Below are 26,819 nucleotides of genomic sequence, written 5' to 3' on the forward strand. Positions count from 1 at the left end.
TGTCACACCCAAGAATCCTCCTTCGAAGGTTGCTGTAATTCACCATTTCTCTCTACTACAGTGGTGGTAAAGTAGTACTTGATAACCATTGATGTAGCCCTCAACTATATCCAGGGGAGACAAGTTACATTTAATGTCAGATATTCCAGTAGACAAGTTGGTGCACACAGCGGCATAACTTGAAGTTTGTGGGCCTCAATGCAAAATCTCCAATGGAACCCCTAAATAACACAGGTCTTAAAGTCTTTTCATATGGGGTCTCCAGGGGCCCAGGTGTGATTGTAACCCTTGCACCTATATTAGTCACCCCCCTGGGTGCACATCCAGTAGGTGGTCAATTCTCCACTATAGTCTAAATGAGGTATGGGACAAGCTGGATGAGTATTTTAGGAGTTTCCCTATCTGTCATTCTTTGTAGTAGAGGGTGACTGGTCATGTGCAATTAATGGACACTGGAGACCCACTCTTGGTTTCAGCTGGCGTCTTGCTAATCAGACCACAGATCGAAACATTTATAATGGTACCTATCAATATGTCATTAATGTGTATAGTGGGGAAATCCCTTTAATGGGCAGCACAGTGGCTCAGTAGTTAGCACTGTATCCTTGCAGCACTGGGGTCATGGGGTAAAATCCCACCAAGGACAACATCTGCAAGGAGTTTGTATGTTCTCCCCGTGTTTGTGTGGGTTTCAGTCATGCAAGGTGTGTAAAAGACTAAGTGCAACACAAAGGAAAGGGGGAAAGGGAGCCCAAACTCTAGGGAAAGGGAGGAGTAAAGACCTCCCAGACTGATCTGATATCACCCTGTCTCCACAACCAAACAATGAGATCTTCTGCAACCAACTGCAGGGCGACTGTCTGTCACATCTGACACACCCGTGTCAGTTTCCTCCAGGTTCTCCAGTTTACTCCCAAACTCCAAAGACCTACTGATAGGGAATGTAGATTGTGAGCCCCAATGGGGGCAGTGGATATAATGTTTGTAAAGAGTTGTGGAATTAATGGCGCTATATAAGTGAGTAAAATAAATAAATAAATAATGACATATTCTCTTAAAGTTTTCTCACTGTTCCCTATGATAATGCTGCCTGGCAGGAGCCATGGTTCAGAGTATAAGTTTCAGAAAAATGAGCATCTACAAGACAGCCTGTGAGAAAGAAAATTTCACCGGACAAGTATGTGATTAAAATATTTTTTCATATTTGGATGAACTCTCCAAAATGGGCTCCTATATAGCTCTTTTGCCAAGTGAAGCGCTGGTATAATCTATTACATACTGTACAGACCAAAAGTTTGGACACATCTTCTCATTTAAAGATTTTTCTGTATTTTCATGACTATGAAAATCGTACATTCACACTGAAGGCATCAAAACTATGAATTAACACATGTGGAATTATATACTTTACAAAAAAGTGTGAAACAACTGAAAATATGTCTTATATTCTTGGTTCTTCAAAGTAGCCACCTTTTGCTTTGATGACTGCTTTGCACACTCTTGCCATTCTCTTGATGAGCTTCAAGAGGTAGTCACCAGAAATGGTTTTCACTTCCCAGGTGTGCCCTGTCAGGTTTAATAAGTGGGATTTCTTGCCTTATAAATGGGGTTGGGACCATCAGTTGTGTTGCGCAGAAGTCTGGTAGATACACAGCTGATAGTCCTACTGAATAGACTGTTAGAATTTGTATTATGGCAAGAAAAAAGCAGCTAAGTAAATAAAAATGAGTGGCCATCATTACTTTAAGAAATGAAGGTCAGTCAGTCCGAAAAATTGGGCAAACTTTGAAAGTGTCCCCAAGTGCAGTTGCAAAAACCATCAAGCGCTTCAAAGAAACTGGCTCACATGAGGACCGCCCCAGGAAAGGAAGGCCAAGAGTCACCTCTGCTTCTGAGGATAAGTTTATTCGAGTCACCAGCCTCAGAAATCGCAGGTTAACAGCAGCTCAGATTAGAGACCATGTCAATGCCACACAGAGTTCTAGCAGCAGACACATCTCTACAACAACTGTTAAGAGGAGACTTTGTGCAGCAGGCCTTCATGGTAAAATAGTTGCTAGGAAACCACTGCTAAGAACAGGCAACAAGCAGAAGAGACTTGTTTGGGCTAAAGAACACAAGGAATGGACATTAGACCAGTGGAAATCTGTGCTTTGGTCTGATGAGTCCAAATTTGAGATCTTTGGTTCCAGCCACCATGTCTTTGTGCGACGCAGAAAAGGTGAACGGATGGACTCTACATGCCTGGTTCCCACCGTGAAGCATTGAGTAGGAGGTGTGATGGTGTGGGGGTGCTTTGCTGGTGACACTGTTGGGGATTTATTCAAAATTGAAGGCATACTGAACCAGCATGGCTACCACAGCATCTTGCAGCGGCATGCTATTCCATCCGGTTTGCGTTTAGTTTGACCATCATTTATTTTTCAACAGGACAATGACCTAAAACACACCTCCAGGCTGTGTAAGGGCGATTTGACCAAGAAGGAGAGTGATGGGGTGCTACGCCAGATGACCTGGCCTCCTCAGTCACCAGACCTGAACCCAATCGAGATGCTTTGGGGTGAGCTGGACCGCAGAGTGAAGGCAAAAGGGCCAACAAGTGCTAATCATCTCTGGGAACTCCTTCAAGATTGTTGGAAGACCATTTCCGGTGACTACCTCTTGAAGCTCATCAAGAGAATGCCAAGAGTATGCAAAGCAGTTGACGCACCCCTGGGCCTACTTGGTGTAGCGTTGCGCACGCGGGGACTACCCGGAGCCGGGCCTGTTGGGGGTAGTAGTCTCGTGGCGGTGACCCGGTCCGTGCCCAGGGAGTCAAACTGTGTGGCTGAGTATTAGCAGTAGATGTTGGACGACTACGCCACCCGTTGAATGCAGCTATGGAGCTGCCGCTGCAGGGCAGACCGCTGAGGCCGGTGGTACGATTGTGCAGCGTAGATGGTATAACCCCCAACGGGAGGGGTATGGCCTCAGGGCAGCCGACGTGGATGATGGGGGTAGCAGGAACCACTCAGAGACGATGCGGTGTAGTTCAGGGTCTTTACTGGTGATAAAGATAGACCCTCCCGGAGTACTGGCTAGCGATCGGGGCCTGGTCAGTCTTTGAGCAGATGGGATTTCCCCTGGCCAGGCGGAGTTGTAGGCCTCCCCAACTAATTGTACTCTTCTGGCTACCTTGCTAGAGGCGGGTAAAAGTAGCCCACGTCCCTGAGTGTACCGTGTGGTGCTCACCCGTATGGCCGGTGACTCGGGGCCTTCTAGTGGCTTCCGCTCCACGACGGCGGTGCTGGTCCCACGCGTGTGACCGTGCCTTCGGGTTTCTTGGCCAGAGGACCTGAAATCCCCTGCCGGTCGGTTTCTGCTGCTGGGTAAGGATTAGTCCCCACAGCCTCGGACTCCGGGTCCGGTGGTAACTCTCCAATCAGGGCGAGCTCTACAGCTGCCAGCCCCTGATTCCTTTTAGCACGACTTCCCCAGAGCTCCTGATCTCTCTTTCCTATAGCTGCTTCTCCTCTTCTCTCTCTACTCTTTCTCTCTAACCCTGCCTCAGCCCCAGTTTTATATAGGGGAAGTTCTTCCCCTCCCAGGACTGGGCAGGAGGTGTGGCATGCATAGGATTCCTGACCAGGAGACCTCCCACCTGCTCTCAGACGTAATATCTCTATTACTGTGGCAACCAGACCCCTGGGGTGTCACATTCCCCCCTAGTGAAATTTAGTACTCCGGGACTAAACATATTTTTGTAACATAACAAATTACAAACAGAAACAATGCAATAAAGAAAAAACATTAGGATGGTCACGGCGTGTCCGCAACCGGGTGCAGTCTTTGAAGAAAACAAAGGTGTCCATTTCACCAAAACAGGGAGACGTAACCAGGTAGGGGTCTGTCCTGCCCCGAGTCCTTAACAGTCTTTTAGTCCATCCTGGGTTACGCTCCAACTATATGCAAAAAGGATTCCCGGTAAATCCACCAAAGACTCCTACAAATAACTAGAAACACATAATTATACACAAGCAACAATAAACAGGTAAACATTGATAAAATAGCTTGAACATTTAGATCCTCCACCGTATGGGCAACTGGCCTCTAGTGACCCTAGTGGACCTACGGAGCTGGCTGACTGGTCCTGAGCTACAGGGTATAGGAGCTGTCAAGGGTAAACTGGGCAGCCGTCTACGAACTCTTTGGCTCACTAGGGGTATGGCAGGCTCACTATAAGCAGAGGGTTGATTCTCCTGGTCTGCTTGTGTGGGGTCTTCTGCCTCCTGGACCGGCTGTTCTTCCAGCTCTACCTGTGTCTCCGTAGGCACTTGGGATGCTGGTTGGAGGAACGTGAGGACGGGTACCACAACAGCACCATTGACTTGAGTCCAAGACCGAGGAAAGTCTCCGAGCACAGTACTAACCATATCTTCCCTTTCCTCTACGGGTCGAGGGTCTTCTTGTTCCTCTTCAGGGTTCCGTAGCTGTTCAGGACACTTCTTCAGGTGATCCCGGGATACAATGGCTGTGGTTTCCCCTCCGTCTTTACTGATTGTACAGATCTTTGGGTTGTCGTGGCTTGAGGGCAGTACGGTGTACGGGTCCTTCTCCCACTGGTCGTCCAACTTGTGGAGCCGTCTTTTCCTCTTCAAGACCTGCTCTCCGGGCACCAGGGGAACAGCGGGAGCATACTGGTTGTAAGTTTTCTCTTGTCTTTCCCTAGCTTGACAGAGACTTCGCTCCACGCTCTCCTGTACTTTCCGGTACTGCTGCTGTCCCAGTCTGCTTCTGGTGAAGTGTCCTCGGGTGTCAGGACTCCCATCTCCAGATCAACAGGAAGCTTACCAGGTCTTGCCCTCATTAGGTAAGCCGGGGTACAGTTGGTGGAACCTACAGGGATGTGGTTGTATAGGTCCACCAGGTCGGGCAGCTTTTCAGGCCACAGACTACGTTCTTCCAGGGGCAATGTTTTCAGAAGATCTATCACCACCTGGTTCATTTTCTCACAAAGTCCATTAGTTTGCGGGTGATAGGGTGTTGTTCTAATCTTCCGGCAGCCATACAGGGTGCAGAACTCCTGGAAGACTTCCGCTTCAAAGGCAGGCCCCTGGTCCGTCAGCACCTGCTCCGGGTATCCGTGCGGACGGCAGAAGTGCTGCTGGAAGGCTCTAGCTGCTGTTTGAGCCGTTAAGTCCTTGACGGGGACGACAACCAAGAACCGGGAGTAGTGATCCACGATGGTTAACGCGTAGACGTAGCCACTTCTGCTTGGGGTCAGTTTTACATGATCCAAGGCTACCAGTTCCAACGGCTGTCTGGTGATGATGGACTGCAGGGGAGTCTTCTGGCTGGCACGGTCCCTCCTTCTTAGGTTGCATGGGCCACAGTCTCTGCACCACCTCTCGATGGTTCCTCTCATGCCTACCCAATGGAACTGCCCGCGCAGCAGGAACTCCAGCTTCTTCCATCCGAAGTGCCCAGCTCCGTCGTGGTATGCCTCCATCACCATAGCTGCGTCTCTTCTTGGCACCACTACTTGCCAGATTAGTTCATGCGTCCGGGAGTTAACCATTCTGCGGCACAACTTCCCCTTGTAAAGGAACAGTCGACTCTTCTCAGCCCACAGTTGCTTGGCTTCCTCCGGAGCGTCTGGGTCAAGGCGTGCATCTGGCCGAGTCAGCATCTCCTTTACCAGTCGGACGGCAGGGTCACTGTCTTGCGTCTCCGCCCAGTTGTAATGAGGTAATGGGTTGAACGTAGCGGATTGCTTACTCCTTACACGGTGGGAATACTGGATAGTCCCATGACGGTGGAACGCGGGGAGTTCAACTTCTTCCAGTTCCTCTGAATCTTCCCCTACGTCCGGTAGGTTCGGCATCCTGGACAGGGCATCCGCGTTGGTATTGGAGCGTCCTGCCCGGTATTTGATTGTAAACTCATAGTTGGACAAGCGGGCCATCCATCTCTGCTCTAGGGCACCGAGTCTTGCAGTGTCCAGGTGTGTCAACGGGTTTTTATCCGTGTACACGGTGAACCGGGAAGCAGCGAGGTAGTGCTTAAAGCGTTCGGTGACTGCCCACACCACTGCCAGGAACTCTAGCTTAAATGAGCTGGAATTCTCAGGGTTTCTTTCGGTGGGTCGCAGTTTTCGGCTGGCGTAAGCAATTACCCGTTCCTTCCCCTGCTGGATCTGGGACAGTACGGCTCCTAGCCCGATGTTACTGGCGTCGGTGTAGAGGATAAAGGGCTGGCTATAATCAGGGTACGCCAGGATTTCATCTCCCGTGAGGGCCATCTTCAGCTGGCGGAAGGACTCTTCTTCCAGCTTCTCCCATCTGAAGGGTGGCTTCTGGTTCTTGGCCTTCCTGGACTGGCCTATCAGGAGGTCCTGCATAGGAGCTGCCTTTTTGGTGAAACCGGGAATGAACCTTCGGTAGTAGCCTACCAACCCGAGGAACTGCCTCACTTCCTTTACGCTGGAGGGGCTTGGCCATTCCTTAATTGCGGTGATCTTATCAGGGTCGGGAGCCACTCCGTCAGCACTCACCACGTGTCCCAGGTACTGCACCTTTGGCTTCAGGAGGTGACACTTGGAGGGTTTCACCTTTAGGCCGTAACTTGCCAGAGCTTCGAACACTTCCGCCAGGTGTTTCAGGTGGTCCTCGTAGGTCTTGGAATAGACTATGACATCGTCCAAGTATAACAGGACCGTCTCAAAGTTTCGGTGTCCCAGACAGCATTCCATCAATCGCTGGAAGGTTCCTGGTGCGTTGCAGAGTCCGAACGGCATGCAGGTAAACTCGCTAAGTCCCATCGGGGTGGTGAATGCGGTCTTCTCCCGGTCCGCCTCTGCTACAGGAACCTGCCAGTACCCGCTAGTGAGATCCAAGGTGGAGAAGAAGTTAGCAGATTTTAAAGCAGCCAAAGACTCCTCTATTCTTGGTAAGGGGTACGCATCTTTGTGTGTGATACGGTTAATTTTCCGGTAATCTACACACATTCTCATGGTGTTGTCTTTCTTTTTGACCAAGACTAGTGGAGCTGCCCAGGGGCTACAGCTATCCCTGATTACCCCAGCCTCCTTCATGTCTCTAAGCATCCCCTTGGCGTGTTGGTAGTGTGCAGGGGGTACGGGTCGATACCTCTCTTTTATGGGAGGATGGTCTCCCGTGGGGATGTGGTGTTCTACCCCCTTGACTCGCCCGAAGTCTAACGGGTGTTTACTAAACACTCTCTCGTACTCTCGAACCACCCGGTAGACTCCCTGTTTCTGGTGGGAGGGAGTGGAGTCAGTACCCAAATGTAGTTGCTGACACCAATCCTCCATTATTTTCATAGAGCCGTTACCTTCCTCCGGGTGAGATGGAGGCAAGGGTTCCACAGACTGTATAGAATTTTGGTTGATAGTATATAATTTGGCTAGCGTAGCATACCGGGGCAGGTATACTTCCCTTTTCCCGATATTTATTATACGAACGGGCACCCTCCCATGGCGTACATCAACCACCCCCCGTGCTGTCAAAATGGTGGGCCTACTGTCTGAGTAGACTGGTTCTACCATGGCCTGGTAATCTCTACCTCTCAGACCAATAGCTGCCCGGTACCAAATCATCATTTCACTTTTCGGGGGCATGGCAATAGGGAAAGGGTCACACATCCTTACGCTACCAATCTCACCACCGGAGAGTTCCACCTGTTGCCGTCGCATCAGTGCCCGGATCTCTTTCTGGAGCACTCGCTGCTGGCCGGAGCTGGCGTTCTTGGCAACCTGCTGTAAAATGAAAATCACCTCTGCAAGACAATTTTCAATCACATTAGTTCCTAGAGTTATCTTTAGGTGACTCTCGCGCTTGTCAATGTCTACAATGATCAGTCCCTGTGCTGCCAGTTCGACTCTACCGATTTTAATGGTCATTTCTTTAAATCCAATCTGTGGCACGGGCTGACCATTACTGGCGATGATACTCAAGTCGTCATCTGGATAGCGGGTTATATCCGAGTCATTCCAGTACTGCTTGAAGAGCACGTACGGGATGGTGGTGACCTGTGACCCGGTGTCCAGTAGGGCACTCATAGGGATGCCATCCAGTACCACAGGCAAGACTGGACGTCCTCCCACATATTTGTCGCGCCAGTTCGATGGGCCTGGTGATCTTTTTCCTGGGGGTTGGCCCTCTACCCCAGGTTGTGCCAGTTTAAAGGACAGTACCTTGCCATATGTCCGGGTTGATTGCAGCGGCGGCAGATGGGTTGTCCGTCCTCGTTGTATCGGTCGCTGGGTCTTCCTCTGGCCGGTGGGGTCCTCCTTGGTCGACGCCACGGGATGTCCTCCGGTCCGGATGCCAGCTGGATCTTCCCTGGAGTGGAAACCTGTAAAGACTGCACAGTTCGGGTTAGCGCAGCAACGCTTTTAGCTAGCTCTTGGACCTGATTGTGCAGGTCCGGAGCCGGGTCATTGTTCAAAGCCTGCGCATCAGCCCCCACAGGCCCTGCCGACAAGGGCGCCGCCTCCTGGTGGTAAGTGATAGCTGGGCGCCTGTGGGTCACAACGCCAATCGGTGCCGGTTCTCGGAGCACCCGGATGGCTCTGTCCTTGAACTGTGCAAAGTCCAGATGAGGATCCTGTAAGGCTATGGCCCGCAACTGGGTTCGGTGGACATTGCAATATAGTCCCTCTATAAATTGCTCGGTCAACAGCCTGTCCTCGTTTCCCACGCTGTCAGGGTCGGTCTGCTTAATGGCTCTCAGGGCCTCTTGTAGGTTTAGTGCATAGTCCCTTATACTCTCATGTGCTCGCTGCTTGCACCCATAGAATCTAAGCTTAATCTCGGCTGAGGTGCGGGTATCAAAGGTGTCCCTCAGCCGGGTCAGTATCCCTGCGACAGTCCTCCTCCCAGGTGGCCAGGACTTTACCTCCCTTTGGGCTGCCCCGGTTAGTTGGGCCACCAGGATGCTCACTTTTTGCTCTTCTGTGAGGGGGTACACCTGGAAGAGGCTATCCAGCTTTTCTTTAAAGTCATTCAGGGTATGTGACTCCCCTGAGTACTGGGGTAGCCAGGCTGCTCCCGGGATATAGGGCATGGTGAAAGGCATGACTGCAGCAGCGGTGGCGCTGGCGGGGGTTGAGGCAGTGAAGCTCTCCTCCGTATCCGACATCTTTCTCCCCCCCTAGTGGACCGTGGCCTACCTTGCGATGATCCTCTTCCGTAGGCCGCGGCTCCGCAGTGGATCGTCAGGGTTGAGGACCTTCCGTCGCGCTCCTGTGACGTCGGCGTCTGCTGGGCTCCTTCCAGGACCTTACGCAACGTACTGACGTGAGGCGGGGCTTCAGTTCTCGCGAGCTTTCAGAGTCCACGCCCCTCTTCTTCCCGCGCGGCGTCTTCAAGATGGCGTCCAACGGCGGGAAAACTCCACGGATGGCGGGAAGAAGGCAGAAGATGGCGCCGGATGGCGGGAAAACTTCGCGGATGGCGGGAAGAAGGTAGAAGATGGCGCCGGATGGCGGGAAACCTCCACGGATGGCGGGAATCTTCACCACTGGTAAGTTTGAACAGTCTTTTTCAGGCACGCAGTACCCGGTGGTTGCGGGCACGAAATCCTGCCGACTACGCCAAAAGTTGACGCGCCCCTGGGCCTACTTGGTGTAGCGTTGCGCACGCGGGGACTACCCGGAGCCGGGCCTGTTGGGGGTAGTAGTCTCGTGGCGGTGACCCGGTCCGTGCCCAGGGAGTCAAACTGTGTGGCTGAGTATTAGCAGTAGATGTTGGACGACTACGCCACCCGTTGAATGCAGCTATGGAGCTGCCGCTGCAGGGCAGACCGCTGAGGCCGGTGGTACGATTGTGCAGCGTAGATGGTATAACCCCCAACGGGAGGGGTATGGCCTCAGGGCAGCCGACGTGGATGATGGGGGTAGCAGGAACCACTCAGAGACGATGCGGTGTAGTTCAGGGTCTTTACTGGTGATAAAGATAGACCCTCCCGGAGTACTGGCTAGCGATCGGGGCCTGGTCAGTCTTTGAGCAGATGGGATTTCCCCTGGCCAGGCGGAGTTGTAGGCCTCCCCAACTAATTGTACTCTTCTGGCTACCTTGCTAGAGGCGGGTAAAAGTAGCCCACGTCCCTGAGTGTACCGTGTGGTGCTCACCCGTATGGCCGGTGACTCGGGGCCTTCTAGTGGCTTCCGCTCCACGACGGCGGTGCTGGTCCCACGCGTGTGACCGTGCCTTCGGGTTTCTTGGCCAGAGGACCTGAAATCCCCTGCCGGTCGGTTTCTGCTGCTGGGTAAGGATTAGTCCCCACAGCCTCGGACTCCGGGTCCGGTGGTAACTCTTCAATCAGGGCGAGCTCTACAGCTGCCAGCCCCTGATTCCTTTTAGCACGACTTCCCCAGAGCTCCTGATCTCTCTTTCCTATAGCTGCTTCTCCTCTTCTCTCTCTACTCTTTCTCTCTAACCCTGCCTCAGCCCCAGTTTTATATAGGGGAAGTTCTTCCCCTCCCAGGACTGGGCAGGAGGTGTGGCATGCATAGGATTCCTGACCAGGAGACCTCCCACCTGCTCTCAGACGTAATATCTCTATTACTGTGGCAACCAGACCCCTGGGGTGTCACACAGTCATCAAAGCAAAAGGTGGCTACTTTGAAGAACCTAGAATATAAAACACATTTTCAGTTGCTTCACACTTTTTTGGTAAGTATATAATTCCACATGTGTTAATTCATAGTTTTGATGCCTTCAGTGTGAATGTACAATTTTCATAGTCAAGAAAATACAGAAAAATCTTTAAATGAGAAGGTGTGTCCAAACTTTTGGTCTGTACTGTATATATGTGAAGCAGAGTAACTCTATACTCCTATGTAAAACATTTGGCCATATATAGACCCAGACAGCTGTTCCTGGGATATAGGATCTGACTCTGCCATATACATCAAAGAGATTTGATTAAAAGCTAAGTTAGACCTCCCAGGAATGTAATGTCTCCTGTAAACACGCACTGTCCGGAGGATGACTAATTATATTAAAAACATAGAAACATTCTTCATGGGGATGCAGACAAGAATGTACCTTCCATGGTCATCTTCATATCAATGGATTAAATATTTATTCCCGGTTAGAAAACCTGATCGGCCAATATACCCACGATTATACAAAGCAGTAATCTAATTGTGCAGCAAGTCTCAGTTCTGTTACTGGATTTTACTGCAGTCAAATGTGAAACGATTATTCAAGGGAAGATCTACAACTTCAGTTCACTGCAGTTTTATTACACTGCTGTTCGTTGTCAGTTTTTTTTTTTTAAATAATTTATTTAATTTGCCATTATCTTTATGGCACCAGCACGATCCACAATGCCGCACACAATATATAATAACTAACATCAGTCACAGCTACTGATGGACTGAGGAACAGCCTGACATATGTCTGTGGTGTGAGCCAAACCTGATTTCTGCAGGATTTCGTGTCTTTGTGTCCTCATTATAATAAATTGGTATGAGATTTTCCAGTTAGACAAAGCTCTTCATCTAGTAGGTGTCTCAGTCTCCTTACATCCCCCTCTCACACAAATAGGAGGTAGTACCAGGCCTATTCTCAGCCTAATGAAAGTCAACTCTGCTTTCTGCATAATGAATAGCTAACTTAAAGGGGTATTCCCATCTCCAAGATCCTATCCCAATATGTAGTAGGTGTAATAATAATATTAGCAAATACCTCCAATTAGAAATGTAGGACAGTTTTTCTGATTCGCTATGTCTCTTTCCTCATGTGCAGGCATTGCAGGACCTTAGGTATCCATGGTTACGACCACAAGCAACTAGCTAACTGTCACTATATCGGTTGTCGTAACCATGGATACCTAAGGTCTTGCAATGCCTGCACATGAATTAATCTTGTAATTACATTTTAAATCATTTAAGCCTTAAATAATCCTTTAATATGATGGACTCCACCCACTCCAAAAGATCAATTATTAGAATACTACACAATAAGAAAACAAGACTAATAAAACATCATTTCAACCATTGGTTCCAAGAAGTTTTACTGTTTGGAAACCAAGCAGTAAGTGTTCAGTTTGCCTGCAGTGCCTCTACAGGATAAACTAGGTATTACACAGTTACTATTTATTGTATGTTTGGTTTGTGTAATGCAGGATAAGTCCTATTGAGTAAGAGAAGAATTTCATTAGTGCTATCCACTCTGGATCGGAAATTTTTACCAAAATCTTGAAAAGTATAAAATAACACAAAGAATAATACTCACCTTATCAATCCTCCATCAATTACTGGCCACCACTTCCAAGGTTCCTCATCGGCCTCTGTTTATTGGCCTCCTGCAACAACGTTTTAACACAGACATATGACTTCTGCAGCCAATCAATGACTACAGCAGACACCACTGAGGTCCATGTTGAAACATTATTGCTGGAGGCTAGGATACAGAGACCAGTGGGGAAATATGTAAGTGGAACATGAGTGATGGGTATCAACATGGTGAGTTCTAGTTTTTAGTTGGTTATTTTATACATTCCAATATTTCTTTTTAAATTTCAAAACCAGAGTGGAGAGAGATGAGAATTCTCACTCTGGAGGACTTTTTCTGCCCTACATTACACAGACCACACACTGAACTGAATGTGAATGTGCTGGAAAACCCTCTTAACTCAAAATTCCAAAATAGGATATATGAAAATGGCTATCCTAAACAGGACAACCTCTTTAATACATAATCTGTTTCCCTTTTATGCATGACCTACATTTTATATTAAAGGAATAAAGGAAGGTAAAGGATTAGAAAACATGGCTGCCGTCTCCCAAAAGTAGCATCACTCTTGTTCACAGTGTGAATCTGGTATTTCAATTTTGCACACCATTAAAGGGTTATTCTCAAGTGTCCTTACCTCCTTGTTTCCAAGTGACAGTTCTGATGAGTAGCAGAGCTGTAGTATTCTGTAGAACTATAAAGCTCAGCAGACATTCCGTTGTAACACATTCAGCTATCAGTGGTTTGTTTTGGAGTCTACACTGCTATTACTGTATTTCTACATAGAGATAAAAGAGCATTTGAATAAGCAGAGATAGTCAGAGCTATGATTAGGCGAACTGCTCTGGGAGAAGTCAATGGCGGGGGGCGGTGATTTTGCAAGATTTATAACAGTAGCTTGTCAGGAGCTGAGAGGTAGGTGAACTGTATAGAAATCAATTGGCTGGAGAAAGTGTCTGGAATGTTAGAAGTTGACCCCTCACCTCGAATGTAGCTACCGCAGACACACTTCCTTTTGTTTTCTAGCCTATAAAATGCTTTTCCATATAAATTACAAGTTCATAATCTATTATAGTTTTTTTTTCATTTTTATGTAATTTTTTTCAATAAGTTATATGTTAGAATTGTTGATATATAGAATAGTCAATGTACAGTGAATTGAGAAGAAGCTTTTTGGCTCCATGATTCTGAGGTTTCCAAGTTTACTCTGGCCTGATATTACATGTACAAGTTCTGATCATGTCATGAACAGATAAGATTTTATCTCTGCTTGATAAAATCGAAGGTCAAAATGATGACAGACAAACCCAAACCATTCAACTCATAGTTTCTCCACATACTTTCTCACATCTTTTGTCTCTACAAAAGTAAATCCTGTAGAAGTCCAATAATCAGTAGTTACTGAGGACACAATCATCTACCTCCAGCCGAACCTATGATGCTGGGTCCCCTCGCATAACCATCACTATCAAATAAGATGTAATAACCTTTAAACTGCAGCTAAATGAATAATGTTCATTGCTAATAATAGCATTGCTAGATGAATTAAACCAAGTCTTTTTACATAAAATTGGCACATCTACTATAAAAATAGATATTTATAAGGTAATAATTATTTAAAAGGGTTTCTCAATTTCAGGTAAAAAAGTTTAGGGACCCTGACAGGAGAACCACGGGCAGCATGAATCAAAGACTGACTGTGTTATTGTAGCCATGTATGCTTTGCTCCGAAATGTTGCACCATTTCAAAGAAAATATACTTTGAAAAGCCGGCGGGAAACCATGCAGATTGGATGACTAGTTCAAAAGGCAGGTCTCCAGCCCGCTCCATTAGACTAATAGTTCTGTATATATGTGTTTGTACAAGGAGAGACCTGTCAGTCGAGGGATGAGAAGAACAGCTGGAGTCCTGCCTGTAGACTTGCAGTTATTCTATTTGGCTATCTCTGGCAGTTCCATAGACAATGAATAAAGTGGTGGCGGGAATGCACGGCCATTTCTCTGTTTTGACAGGGCATTTGAGACCCCCGATTGGTACTACATCAGTCAGACCCCCACCGATTAGTAAGCTATCACCTCTCCTGTGGATAGATGATACAATATTTGAAATACTCCTTTTAAGAGGATGTCTAGTCTTTTGCTAAAAGTCTGCAGTCATTCTTTATGACTGCAAACTTTTGAATCCTGACAGCGTGCACACCACACGCTGTCAGGATTCTCCGATGTCGGCGGCGAGAGCGGGATGTCACGTTATCACAGGTATGCGATGTGCATACTTATGGCCACCTTCCAACTAGACGTGTACGGTCTCCCTCAATAAAAGTGAATTGAGCAAGGCCACGCATGTCTAGTCAGAATGTGACTGCAAGTATGAGATCTGCCCATGACTGTCCTCTTTGTCCAATGCTGCTGGAGAATCCTGCCAGCATGCAGTGCGCACGCTGTGAGGATTCGTAAATTTGCAGTCACGTAAAGTAACTGCAGAACTTTACCAAAAGACTGGACAATGTCTTTATGTCCTGTAGAGATGGGACAGCAGTTTGTTTCCAGAAGAGAGTCAATAAACGTTAGACACCAGTAAGACAATGTAGGAGAATATCGGTTTAGGGTAGAATACTGATAATACATGCTAGAAATTAACTGATTACACCTAAAACCCAGTTAAGCAATCATAGAACCATGAACCACAAGGTAACATCAGGGTGACATCCCACAGTAAATGTAGAAGAACCATCAGGAGAACCACAGCACCAGCAGATGTTAGGCACAGATGGGTTCAACCTGTGGAGAGAAACTGGAGCATTATACCAGTGGATTCAAATTTTGCACTATTTCTCCTTGTAAAGTGTCCACATGGAAGATTAATAAACAGCTCTAAATTCTTTCAAAAGGACCTTAAAAAAGATTTCTGGCCAGCAACAGAAGCATGCATTGAGAGATCACTTGTCTGCTAAGAATAAACCTGCATACGTCAATGAGTCAGTGCCATAAGTGTTTCCAGTTGTTCTTAGATTTGTGTTATTATATGATAAGGGTACATGTATAATATGTGGCAAATTCAGATATCAATGTTTTTTTAGTATGCGAGAACCATTCTGATATCAGTGATCTCCATGGGAACCTTCGAATAATGACTGCAAGTCATGGACACTGCCATCCGAAAGGTAAGAGCAGGCATTGTCACAGCAGAATGTCGCTTTCATGCACCGCTACAAGGCACGCTCCTCAGATTCAGCTTCTATCAATTAGCTGCTGATGTCTATGGATATGTAAATGTTTTTGAGGGACGGTGTTCCATGGTATCAGCAGTCCTTATGTCCTGGGTGTCATTAGTGTATGATGAAGAGCTTCAGTTGCGTTTCACACCAGGAGCACTCTTCTTCTGGGGGATAACAAGCTGTAGTCAGCATGTTCCCTAACCATGTGCTGGCAGAGCAGGGACTGTCTGGGACTTGCTATTTTAGGTATAATATGACAAAAAAATTGGAAGAGATAGAAATTAGCCTTTTGTTTGGATTTTATGTGGTTTCCATGATCCCCACACGCAATCTAGTCTAGGTCCTTGTCTAGACACTCAGATTCAACTCCAGAAATTCCTCGAATTATGAAAATGGTCCAGGGCCCAGTTCATTGCTCTCTATGAAACAATTACCTCTACACAACTTACAGATGTGGAGGTCCTAGCAGGAGGACATTTCTTAGTCAGTGGCCTTTTCTAATAAATTTGGATTTTCCAATACAGAGAACCAGTTGAAACACAGTAGCCCATTTATTAATCAGTCTACACCAGGTTTTGCAGCAAAGAAACATTGCCACTGGCCCCAAAAATTCACACGCACCTCCCCCGTCCCCGACACACACATTTTATACCCTACTTGCCTAAAGTTGGTAAAGTGGGAATGGCCAAAGCGGAGTGTAATTCTAAGGCCTCCTGTACAGATGAATCCAAAATGTTGTATTTGCTACTTTATTCAACCAGTGGCCAATATACTCAACTAGCATAATGGTAATAAAAATAATCATTAAGAACATTAACTAATTACAGATTACTTAATGACTAAAACATCAGGCTATGTTTTAGAATGTCATTGCATAATCAGCATCTGCAAGGGATTGTGCAGCTGTCCGAAATAGCCGGATTTTTCCAGAGAAACCAAACATGGTTTATTACCATCTCTGCCTTCCTGATCAATGTATACAGGGTGCTGAATGAGTACTGTGTCCAGGGGCAGATATATCATGGGTGGTGCAACCTGAGGAGCTACACAGGGGCCCAAGAGATAAGGAGGCAGATTTCCACCTTCAAAACATGTAGAATTGTGCATTATGATGAGCTATTGGACTGCAAAGGGCCAATATATTGTTCTTGCCAGGGGCCCTCTTTTGTCTGTGTCCACCAGTGGCTGTGTACACAGTATAGGAAGCAGTAACTTCGCTTCTTCCTCCTGTCCTGACAATCATGCGATGTGTCGGGAGAAAAACTTATGATACACAGATCAGCTCTGCAGTGCAAGCAAAAGGCTGAATTTGCCCTGTAACTGGGGCTAATGTGAAAACCACAGTTACAGGGGAAATCAGCAATAATATAAATGTATTTAAAAGTTGAAATGCCCCCAAAGGTGTTTTATTACCTTTTGGGGGGCACATTACGTAAAATAAATGATAAAAAAAAAAAAATTGCTCCTGTTGAGAAAAAACCCTGGGTGTTTGGTACATAAAATAATTTTTTACAGAAAGGAAGAAACAATTTAATATTTAACTTAGTGTTTGTACTTGAAAAAAATTGAAAAACAGACAAGTATTTCCTTTTTATTCTTAAGATTTTCCCCCAATATCATAAAAGAAAATACAGAAATGACATAAAGTAAGTATCCAAATAAGAAACAATTTTTAGAGCCATTGAAATCACATGTGAAAAAGAAACCTAAAATGTACCTGGTCACAAAGGGAAGGGGGAGAGGTGGCATTATCTCCATAATAATTATTATGATTGAAAATAAAAAACATATTTTTGCCACTCACCGAGCAGGCGCTGTAAAACTTGCGAGCAGTGAACGACTTAATTGACGGCGGCAAAATATTCACCTGTGAAAAAAAAAAGAAAACAGAATAAATCTGCTTCACTGTCATACATAAAACAGCTGCAACTTGTAATCATAAACAGTAATATAATAAAATTAGGAATTTATGGCATTAATACCATGCTGCTAAAAAGACAGCATAGATACTGAAAATCACATTTGGGGTGGTAAAATAGTGAGAAAAGTCTTGGTGTATGACCCTATATCGCTGGTTACAGTCATTGTGATTGAATAAAATAGTACAGCATGCAGATTATCCATTAGGCCAGAGGTCTCAAACTTGGCCGCACACAGAAAAAATTTGAAGTTGGTGGACCGCATTCCTTGTAAAACAATGACATTTTCAGTCAATTATTATTTTTTTTATCTTTTCTTTTTATGTCAGTATCATGAAAATGCTACATTTTTCGCATGTTTTTTATTTACTATTTTTTATGAAATTCATTGGAAACGTATAATTTTTTTTTTACTTTCATATCTACATAAAATTGAATTTTTAGTGCCAAAACATCTCTCCGGTATTTCTTCATACGTAATTTTTATTTATTTATTTTTACTTTTTTTTTGCCCTTTTATTCTTTTTATTTAGTTCCTATAGGGGACTTTAACTTTTACTTGCCTGATTGCTGATCTAATATCCTGCAATACTTCTGTACTGTGGGATATTAGCTCTCTCAGTTCTACGCTGACAAGTTGTGCTCTCTGTTTTCCCGAGGACGTCCCGTGGCAGCCTTAGCGGTTGCATGCGCCCCCCCGAGTCGAGTGTTTGAGACCCCTTCATTAGGATATGTTCACACAGAGTTTTTTCTAAAGTGGATCTGCCTTGAAATCCATGTAGAAGAAATGACACTCTTAAACTTCAATATGGTCCTCCATGTGATGGATCCGGCAGATGGTGTACCTTCTGTTATAGATGGTGGTGAGGATGCAGATGTGAAGGTACTTGACCCTTCAGTCCTGGGGTGGGGTGTGGTAACATCAGCAAAGACCAGGTGGTGAGGAGCACTTATAATTTTGGGACTACCTCTGCAGGGAGACATTTACTCCCTAAATATATACAAATATGGCCTGAATGTTGTCTCCTGATAACCAGCATCAATTATTACCGTTCTACACGGCGCTTTGCTTGTGAGGCAGGAGCACTTGTGAATTTCTGAACCAGAATATCTGACATCGTGCATCCCCCTATGTGTTTAATTGACGTGATTTTAAACTACACTGATCTAATTTGAAAGAAAAGTCAGAGGCATGCCAATTCATATTATGAGTATTCATACATTCTGCTTGTATTCCGGGGGGATTAAATGCTGTGTTTTGAAACGTTGGCTCTGACAGGCATGCTAATCTTGCCACATGCCATCTGTTATAGAGCAGTCAAGATAAACTCCGGTGCTTGAGATGCTGAGCAATTCTCTGCATGTCCCTTGGGAGCAGAAAATGTGTTAAAAGAAATTAAAACGTTTATTTTTATTATTATCTCAGCTTTCTTTACCTAAAAAGGACCAGAAGTGGCAATTAACGAAAGTCAACAAAACATACATAGCGATGGCACAGTTAATGTAGTAGTTAAAAGGAAGCGAGGACAAGTTTTAGAATTTCCCTAAAAGCTGAACTGGGGGATTGGCATCAATGAATTGCCTTAGGGCAGGTGCACATGAGCGTATTTTTGGTCCGAGTGCGATCCGACAAAACATCAGATCGCACCCGGACCAATGTTATTCTATGGGCCATACATATGTCTGATTTTTTGCCTTGGACCGAGTCCTGGCTGCATGCCCAGTTTGATCCAATATCCAGATCGCACTCAGCCATGCAAGTAAATAGGTGTCTGAGAAACATTGGACTGCACTCGGACGACGTATGAGTGCAGTCCGATTTCGGTGCATTGATTCAACAGAGAAATTTTGTTCTCCATCTTCTCCTCACAGTGCTGACACCCGAATCAGAGATCAGAGTGTCATTTTCATAATTGGCCGGATTCTCACGGATGAGAGACTGTACAGCCGTCTGCACCGACCCTTATTGAGGCCATTCTGAAAACAGCTATCGCCTTTATTATGAAAGTCTCCCGGGCACGAGTCCTCTTATGCGGTTTTTTTAAGTCACTTTTCTTTTTGTTGTCTTGTGGTATTGATTGATGGTTTTTTTTTGCGTCTAATTATTCAAAATGGCGAAGAGGGCTCATGAATTTGGGCAATGTCAAAAATGCCCGGTATTTTAACAAGGGCAAGAGCCGTTAAAAAGTTGCATACAACTCTTAACGTTTGCACTAAAATTTCTGGCATATAGTAAAAAATCCAAAAACACTTTTCGGGGGGGGAATGGAATACATACAGTGGTGGCCAAAAGTATTGGCACCCCTGCAATTCTGTCAGATAATACTCAGTTTCTTCCTGAAAATGATTGCAATCACAAATTCTTTGGTATTATTATCTTCATTTAATTTGCTTGTAAGGAAAAAACACAAAAGAGAATGAAGCAAAAATCAAATCATTGATCATTTCACACAAAACTTCAAAAATGGGCCTGACAAAAGTATTGGCACCCTCAGCCTAATACTTGGTTGCACAACCTTTAGCCAAAATAACTGCGAACAACCGCTTCCGGTAACCATCAATGAGTTTCTTACAATGCTCTGCTGGAATTGTAGACCATTCTTGTTTGGCAAACTGCTCCAGGTCCCTGATATTTGAAGGGTGCCTTCTCCAAACTTCCATTTTGAGATCTCTCCACAGGTGTTGTATGGGATTCAGGTCTGGACTCATTGCTGGCCACCTTAGAAGTCTCCAGTGCTTTCTCTCAAACCATTTTATAGTGCTTTTGGAAGTGTGTTTTGGGTCATTGTCCTGCTGGAAGACCCATGACCTCTGAGGGAGACCCAACTTTCTCACACTGGGCCCTACATTATGCTGCAAAATTTGTTGGTAGTCTTCAGACTTCATAATGCCATGGACACGGTCAAGCAGTCCAGTGCCAGAGGCAGCAATGCAACCCCGAAACATCAGGGAACCTCCGCCATGTTTGACTGTAGGGACCGTGTTCTTTTCTTTGAATGCCTCTTTTTTTTCCTGTACACTCTATGTTGATGCTTTTTCCCAAAAAGCTCTACTTTTGTCTCATCTGACCAGAGAACATCCTTCCAAAACATTTTAGGCTTTCTCAGGTAAGTTTTGGCAAACTCCAGCCTGGCTTTTTTATGTCTCGGGGTAAGAAGTGGGGTCTTCCTGGGTATCCTACCATACAGTCCCTTTTCATTCAGACGCCGACGGATAGTACGGGTTGACACTGTGGTACCCTCGGACTGCAGGGCAGCTTGAACTTGTTTGGATGTTAGTCGAGGTTCTTTATCCACCATCCGCACAATCTTGCGTTGAAATCTCTCGTCAATTTTTCTTTTCCGTCCACATCTAGGGAGGTTAGCCACAGTGCCATGGGCTTTAAACTTCTTGATGACACTGCGCACGGAAGACACAGGAACATTCAGGTCTTTGCAGATGGACTTGTAGCCTTGAGATTGCTCATGCTTCCTCACAATTTGGTTTCTCAAATCCTCAGACAGTTCTTTGGTCTTCTTTCTTTTCTCCATGCTCAATGTGGTACACACAAGGACACAGGACAGAGGTAGAGTCAACTGTAATCCATGTTAACTGGCTGCAAGTGTGATTTAGTTATTGCCAACACCTGTTAGGTGCCACAGGTAAGTTACAGGTGCTGTTAATTACACGAATTAGAGAAGCATCACATGATTTTTCAAACAGTGCCAATACTTTTGTCCACCCCCTTTTTTAGGTTTGGTGTGGAATTATATCCAATTTGGCTTTAGGACAATTCTTTTTGTGTTTTTTCATTGAAGACAAATTAAATAAAGATAATAATACCAAAGAATTTGTGATTGCAATCATTTTCAGGAAGAAACTGAGTATTATCTGACAGAATTGCAGGGGTGCCAATACTTTTGGCCACCACTGTATGAGTGAAAAAATCTGCAACTTTTCTAATAGTTGAAAATGATAAATCAGCCATGAACATTTGGATTACTAAAACCACACACATAATGGTGAACAGATAGAAAAACAGAGGAACAAGTATGGACTTAAAAAAGGAGTAACTTAAAAAAAGAATTTGGTAAAAGCTAGACAAAAAATAAATGAAAGTACAATAATGAATAGCACCCTCAAGTTTTCTGAGCTGTTTTTGATGGGAGAAGTTGCCTATTTTATCTGCAGAAGCCACTATGGATGAAATGTAGTATAACATAGTGATTGAAGTGAATACCTGGCCACATAACACATGGACAGACTGTGTCCAACACATCAAGAGCTACTGCTTATCTCAGCACACAACCGATTTTCCCGGACGACTGCTATCTGTCGTTTTCATAATATACGCGGTTTGTATTCTGCAATCCAGTAACAAATTTGTTTTAAAGGGGTATTCCTATCTCCAAGATCACATCCCAATATGTAGTACGTGAAATAATAATATCAGTAAATACCTCCAATTAGAAATGTAGTATAGTTCTTCTGATTCTCTATGTCTCTTTCCTCATGTGCGGGACCTTAGGAATCCATGGTTACAACCACTAGCAACTAACTAACACTATATGATTGGTCATAACCATGGATACCTAAGGTCCTGCCATGCCTGAACATGTGGAGAGACATAGCGAATCAGAAGAAAGGTGCAGGAAGTGATGGCTCTGTGACCAGACAAAGGAGCCGAAAAATATCAATCTTCTGTCCAGGGGCTGTAAATTATTATTATTATGTAGATGATTTCTCACATGAAGATACACTTGACACATTTGTACATTTTATCAGAGGATAAAAATAGCACTGTTCAATAAAGCACTGTCTTATCAAATACGCTTCTCAACATGGATCCAAGTGGTTGTGTGTGCTAAAAATACTTCCAAACCTATGTAATAGAAATGTTTTCTGTTCCATTGCTGTAAGCAAAAACTGCCGTGTCCCTGGTGAAGCAGTTCGATCAAAGGCCAAAGGGGACAGGCTGCAGCAAGTAGACCAGTCTTTCAAAAATCGGAATCAATTTTTGTGAATAAAGAAAACAGAGGCCTTTGAAGACAATTTATTTTTTACCTAAAGAAGCGCTCCTCCTCCAATCAAAATTTTTGTCCTCTTAATATATTGCAATCATCATATTATATAGCACTGTGCACTTACAATTGCTCATTTTGCCTTTCTACCCAGATAATTCTTCTGTTTTCCATTAGGCCTATGACATCATGGGATTAAAAAAGGACTTGTTGAATTCTTCTAAGCTCTATGTAGAAACAGGAGGTCAATTTTCTCTGTATGAGTCATAAACACTGCAAAAGTCAATGGCGGTGGAGGGGCGGAGCAGCTGGGTCAGGAGTAGAAGAGGAGAATGATAAATGCAGGGACTAGAGACTTCCTGTTTCTACATAGAGCTGAGGAAAGAGAAGAAATAGCTGTGTAGAAAGGCAAAATGAGCAATTGTAAGTACACAGTGCTATATAATATGAAGATTGCAATATATTAAGAGGATAAAAACTTTGATGGGAGGAGTGCTTCTTTAAATGCATGTATTTTTGGCTAGATTCATTTTTGTACTTGGTTGTCATTAAAAAAATTTCACTTTTTAATTTGTACAGGCTTTTTGTTTTGCTTTTTTTAAAGGCTCTAAAAAATGTTCTTTTTTGGATATTTAAATAATTGTTCACAATGCATGGGGTTTAATTTTTCATTTTTATGGCTTTTTAATATTTCTTTTTTCATTTTTTATATCTATTTATTGTTTACAACCACAAATGACCACTAAAAACATGTTATATTGCGTTCCCCTTTCCATAGAACTTATTTTTATACATTGGACATTTTTTTTTTTTTTTTTTACAGGGGTCGGACTAGAAACAGCAGTTTAGACCGCAGAGTCTTTTTTTTCTTTTTTAGTTTTGCTTTCTTTCTTTATTTTTTTCTTGCATTTGTGGTTATGTAATTATTTATTTTTACATTTATTACACACACTGTGCCTCCCATAAAGTCTTAAAAAAACTTTTTTTTGGGGGGAGGGGAGGCATTTTTCTTAACATATTAATAATGCATTCTTTTCATTGCTGATTTCCCCTGTAACTTGGGCTCATATATTAGCCACTGTTACAGGGGAAATTCAGTCTCCTGGCTGCATAATAGAGCTGACTAGGTCTCGGGATCAAGCAGCTCCTGTTCCCTCCGTACATTCGGTGATCACTGGGTCGGTGCTCCCTAATCATATCCTAATGTATACAGAGATTGAGTAGGTAAACAGCATTAAAACAAGTTTATCTCCTCTGTGGGGAGTCTGGCTGTGTCTGAGACCCAGCACCCCACACCACAGGAAAATAATGTGGTGCGCTGAGTGTGAATACCATGTGCAGTATGTATACCATGTGCGCCGAGGGCAGAATATGGGTAGATTATATGCAGGTGTGCGATATGTGTATATGTTTACAGAGTGAATACAGCTGTACACAGTGTATACATACTACAGCCCCCAATTCATTAAGACTGGCGTTTCTTAATAAGGGACGTGCAAGAGTAAAATGTGCCAAATAAATTAACAAGTGCACGCCACTTAATGAATTCAGCACATCTTCTCAGTGGTGGGCGCCTCCGTGCGCCTCACCAAAAATGTCACATTTCAGGAATGAGAAATGGCACTTTTAATGAATTGCTCCCTAGTTCTGCTCATTTTTGCAGAGCTGTACAAAACAGGAGTGAAAATGACAAAAGTCGCTACATTTTTGTACAACTTCATGTTGCTCAAAAATTCAAAGTATTTCACTCCAGGAACACTTTGATGAATAGGGCCGATGTGTTTGAAGACACTTTGGTGATGTTTCCATTCACCTTTTTGGGTACAGTTATATCTGTAGTGAAATATTTACAGCAGAAAAGAAATAGTGAAGATTTGCAAATCAGGTATATAAAATCTGCATCGCAGGATAGTGTACACTGCAGATTTTCCTGCGTTCTTAAGATTCCTTACAGTCTCATGCACAATACTGCTACTGAAATCCACAGAGGACCCCTGAACAGCGCGCAGCCCGTGAGACAGGAGGGCAAAGTGTGGAGTACAGATTCAGTATAGAAAGCAGAGGCTGCGAAGTACATGGTTTCTATTGAATCCGCAATCTGCTCTGAGCGTGCGCTCATGCAGAACCTGCGCACTTCTGTCTCAGGAGCTGTGCACTGTTCAGGGGTCTATGGAGCTTCAGTGGTGGTCTCAGCCTTGGAAATATAAAAAATGCATGAAAGTTTAATTACTCTTCAACACCCCACTTTTAACCATAATGAAAAGCCCCCTATATGGCTGCAGTAGAAAAATGGAAATTCTGCAGTTTCCTCCCGTGAAAACATCTAATCACTGGGAGGGGATTTCCTAATCAGATGATCTCTTCTAAATCATGCAATTTTTAAGCCGATTCTGTTGTATTCTGCTGATTGTGTTCTGGGATCACTGGTAAAGTAAATTGATTCTGTGCTCGCTGCCTGTGACAACAGATGAATTTAACATCTGTCTTGATTGAAGCCGTTTGAAATGATTTTCTGAAATATGTTCAACAATTGGTCAAAACCTGTCGTCAAAGTATATGATTATTGATCACGTAGGCTTAACATCACGTAAATAGGGTTGTGAAATGAAACATCAAAGTTTTATTCTGAGTAACCTATACAGATGTATCCATTGTTGACTGAGAAGATGACATGTAAGGAGTTTCCCAAAGTGCCGTCCATGGGAAAAACTGACAGCTCTCGGACAAAAGTTATTCAATCCGGCCGTTCAGATGACCGTTTTTAACATTGATCAAATGTCTACGCTTAAAACAAATTGTAGCAGTAGTGTTATCCATAATTTCAGATCACATTTACCTATTCGAGTCTATGGCTTTGCAAAAAATATTAGATCCCATATAGATGAACCATATTGCATCCAATTTTTAACAGCTACATTGCAGTTCTTAAAGCACCACTCCAGCATTTTTTCTTTATTTCACCACTGGAGTGGTGCTTAAAATCCAAGTCCCCTGCCCCTTGTCTGTTACTCACTTTCTGGTGTCTTCATCTATTTTCGGCGCCGCTCCGGTACATCTCTTGCAGTTTGTGACCTGCCGGCTGCTCCAGTGTTTCATGGAGCGAGATGGACGTCACTAATCAATGTAAGTCTATGGGAGCCGCGTTCTGGCATCATTCTGGCTCTCATAGACTTGCATTGAGAGGTTGTGACGTAGCTTCTGACTTCCGGCCACTTAGAAGCTGTGCTCACAATATGGTGCTGCGAGACTGGACCGGCGCTGAAAAATGGTGAAGACGCCAGAGGGTGAGTATATGACTGGGGGCCGATGACTTACACTTAAAGTGACACTCCAGTGGTGAAAAAAAACAAAAACGCTGAATTGGTGCTTTAATATAAGAAACTGTTTTTGATCTTGTAAATTTTAATCACTGCTGATATATAAAAATGAATGCCAGAAAGATGAGGTATGGATTGCATAAGGATGAAAAACAGATGATTTTTCTATACGCGCGTGAGAGCCAAAAGTGACTTTGCCATGGAGCTGACTAGTAGTGTAGTCCACCACCATGTGTACAATTAGCGATTTCTACATCGGTAGTTATAAGTCTGAGCTGCGCGGTGGCTCGGTGGCTAGCACTGTTGCTTTGCAGAGCTGGGGCAATATCTGCAAGGAGTTTGTATGTTGCCCCCATGTTAGTGTGGGTTTCTGCATAATCCGGTTTCATCCCCAAACTCCAAATTGGTAGGGAATTTAGATTCCACAATGAGGAGAATGATTAAAATAATTCCTGTAATGTAACTCAGAATATGTTGGTGCTAAATAAGCAAGCACAATAAATAATAATATTGAATCATTCTACATAAATCCATAAAAATGCATGAGGCCTTAGTGGAATGATCTCCATCAATGCACAAAAGCAACAACACAGAAAATATTAACACAACACGCTAAGGGCTCGTGCAGACGACCGTATTTTCCGTCCGAGTGTGATCCGTCAAAACATCGGATGGCACTCAGACCAATGTTATTCTATGGGGCCGTGCACATGTCAGAGGAGAAAAATTGCAGCATTCTTGATTTGCATTCGATATTCAGATTGCACTCAGCCATGCAAGTAAATTAGTCCGTGGAAAAAATCAGACTGCACTAGGATGACATCTGAGTGCAGTCCGGTTTTTACGGACTGACAGAATGGAGAAGATGGAGAATTTTTTTTCTCCATATTCTCCTCATCAAAGAAAATAGGATCACTGTGATCAAACTCAGAGTGTGATTAGCATAATTGGCCCAATTCTCTCAAATGAGAGTAAATACGTTGGTGTGACCCTAGCCTCAGAACAGGCCATCAATAGCAGATCGGTGGGGGTCCGACAACTGTCTGCTGTAGCTTAGCTCTTACAGAAGTAAAGCACTCAAGCAGCGGCACCCAAGAACGACCACTACACAGTGACCAGA

General features: G+C 44.4%; 1 protein-coding gene across 5 annotated transcripts in view; it reads right to left on the reverse strand.

Annotated features, from left to right (window-relative positions):
• The window catches only part of PLCB4 (phospholipase C beta 4), a 352,882-nt gene that overhangs the window by 172,514 nt on the left and 153,549 nt on the right, over positions 1 to 26,819 (reverse strand). For all 5 annotated transcript variants that reach the window (XM_073672246.1, XM_073672244.1, XM_073672245.1 and 2 more), the window contains exon 3: positions 17,268 to 17,330. The gene's annotated coding sequence lies outside the window, so the exon portion shown is untranslated. The remainder of the gene's footprint in view (positions 1 to 17,267; positions 17,331 to 26,819) is intronic.

Source organism: Phyllobates terribilis, unplaced genomic scaffold (genome assembly GCF_046119375.1).
Source record: "Phyllobates terribilis strain yellow unplaced genomic scaffold, ASM4611937v1 Scaffold_3__8_contigs__length_932513732, whole genome shotgun sequence".
Taxonomy (NCBI): domain Eukaryota; kingdom Metazoa; phylum Chordata; class Amphibia; order Anura; family Dendrobatidae; genus Phyllobates; species Phyllobates terribilis.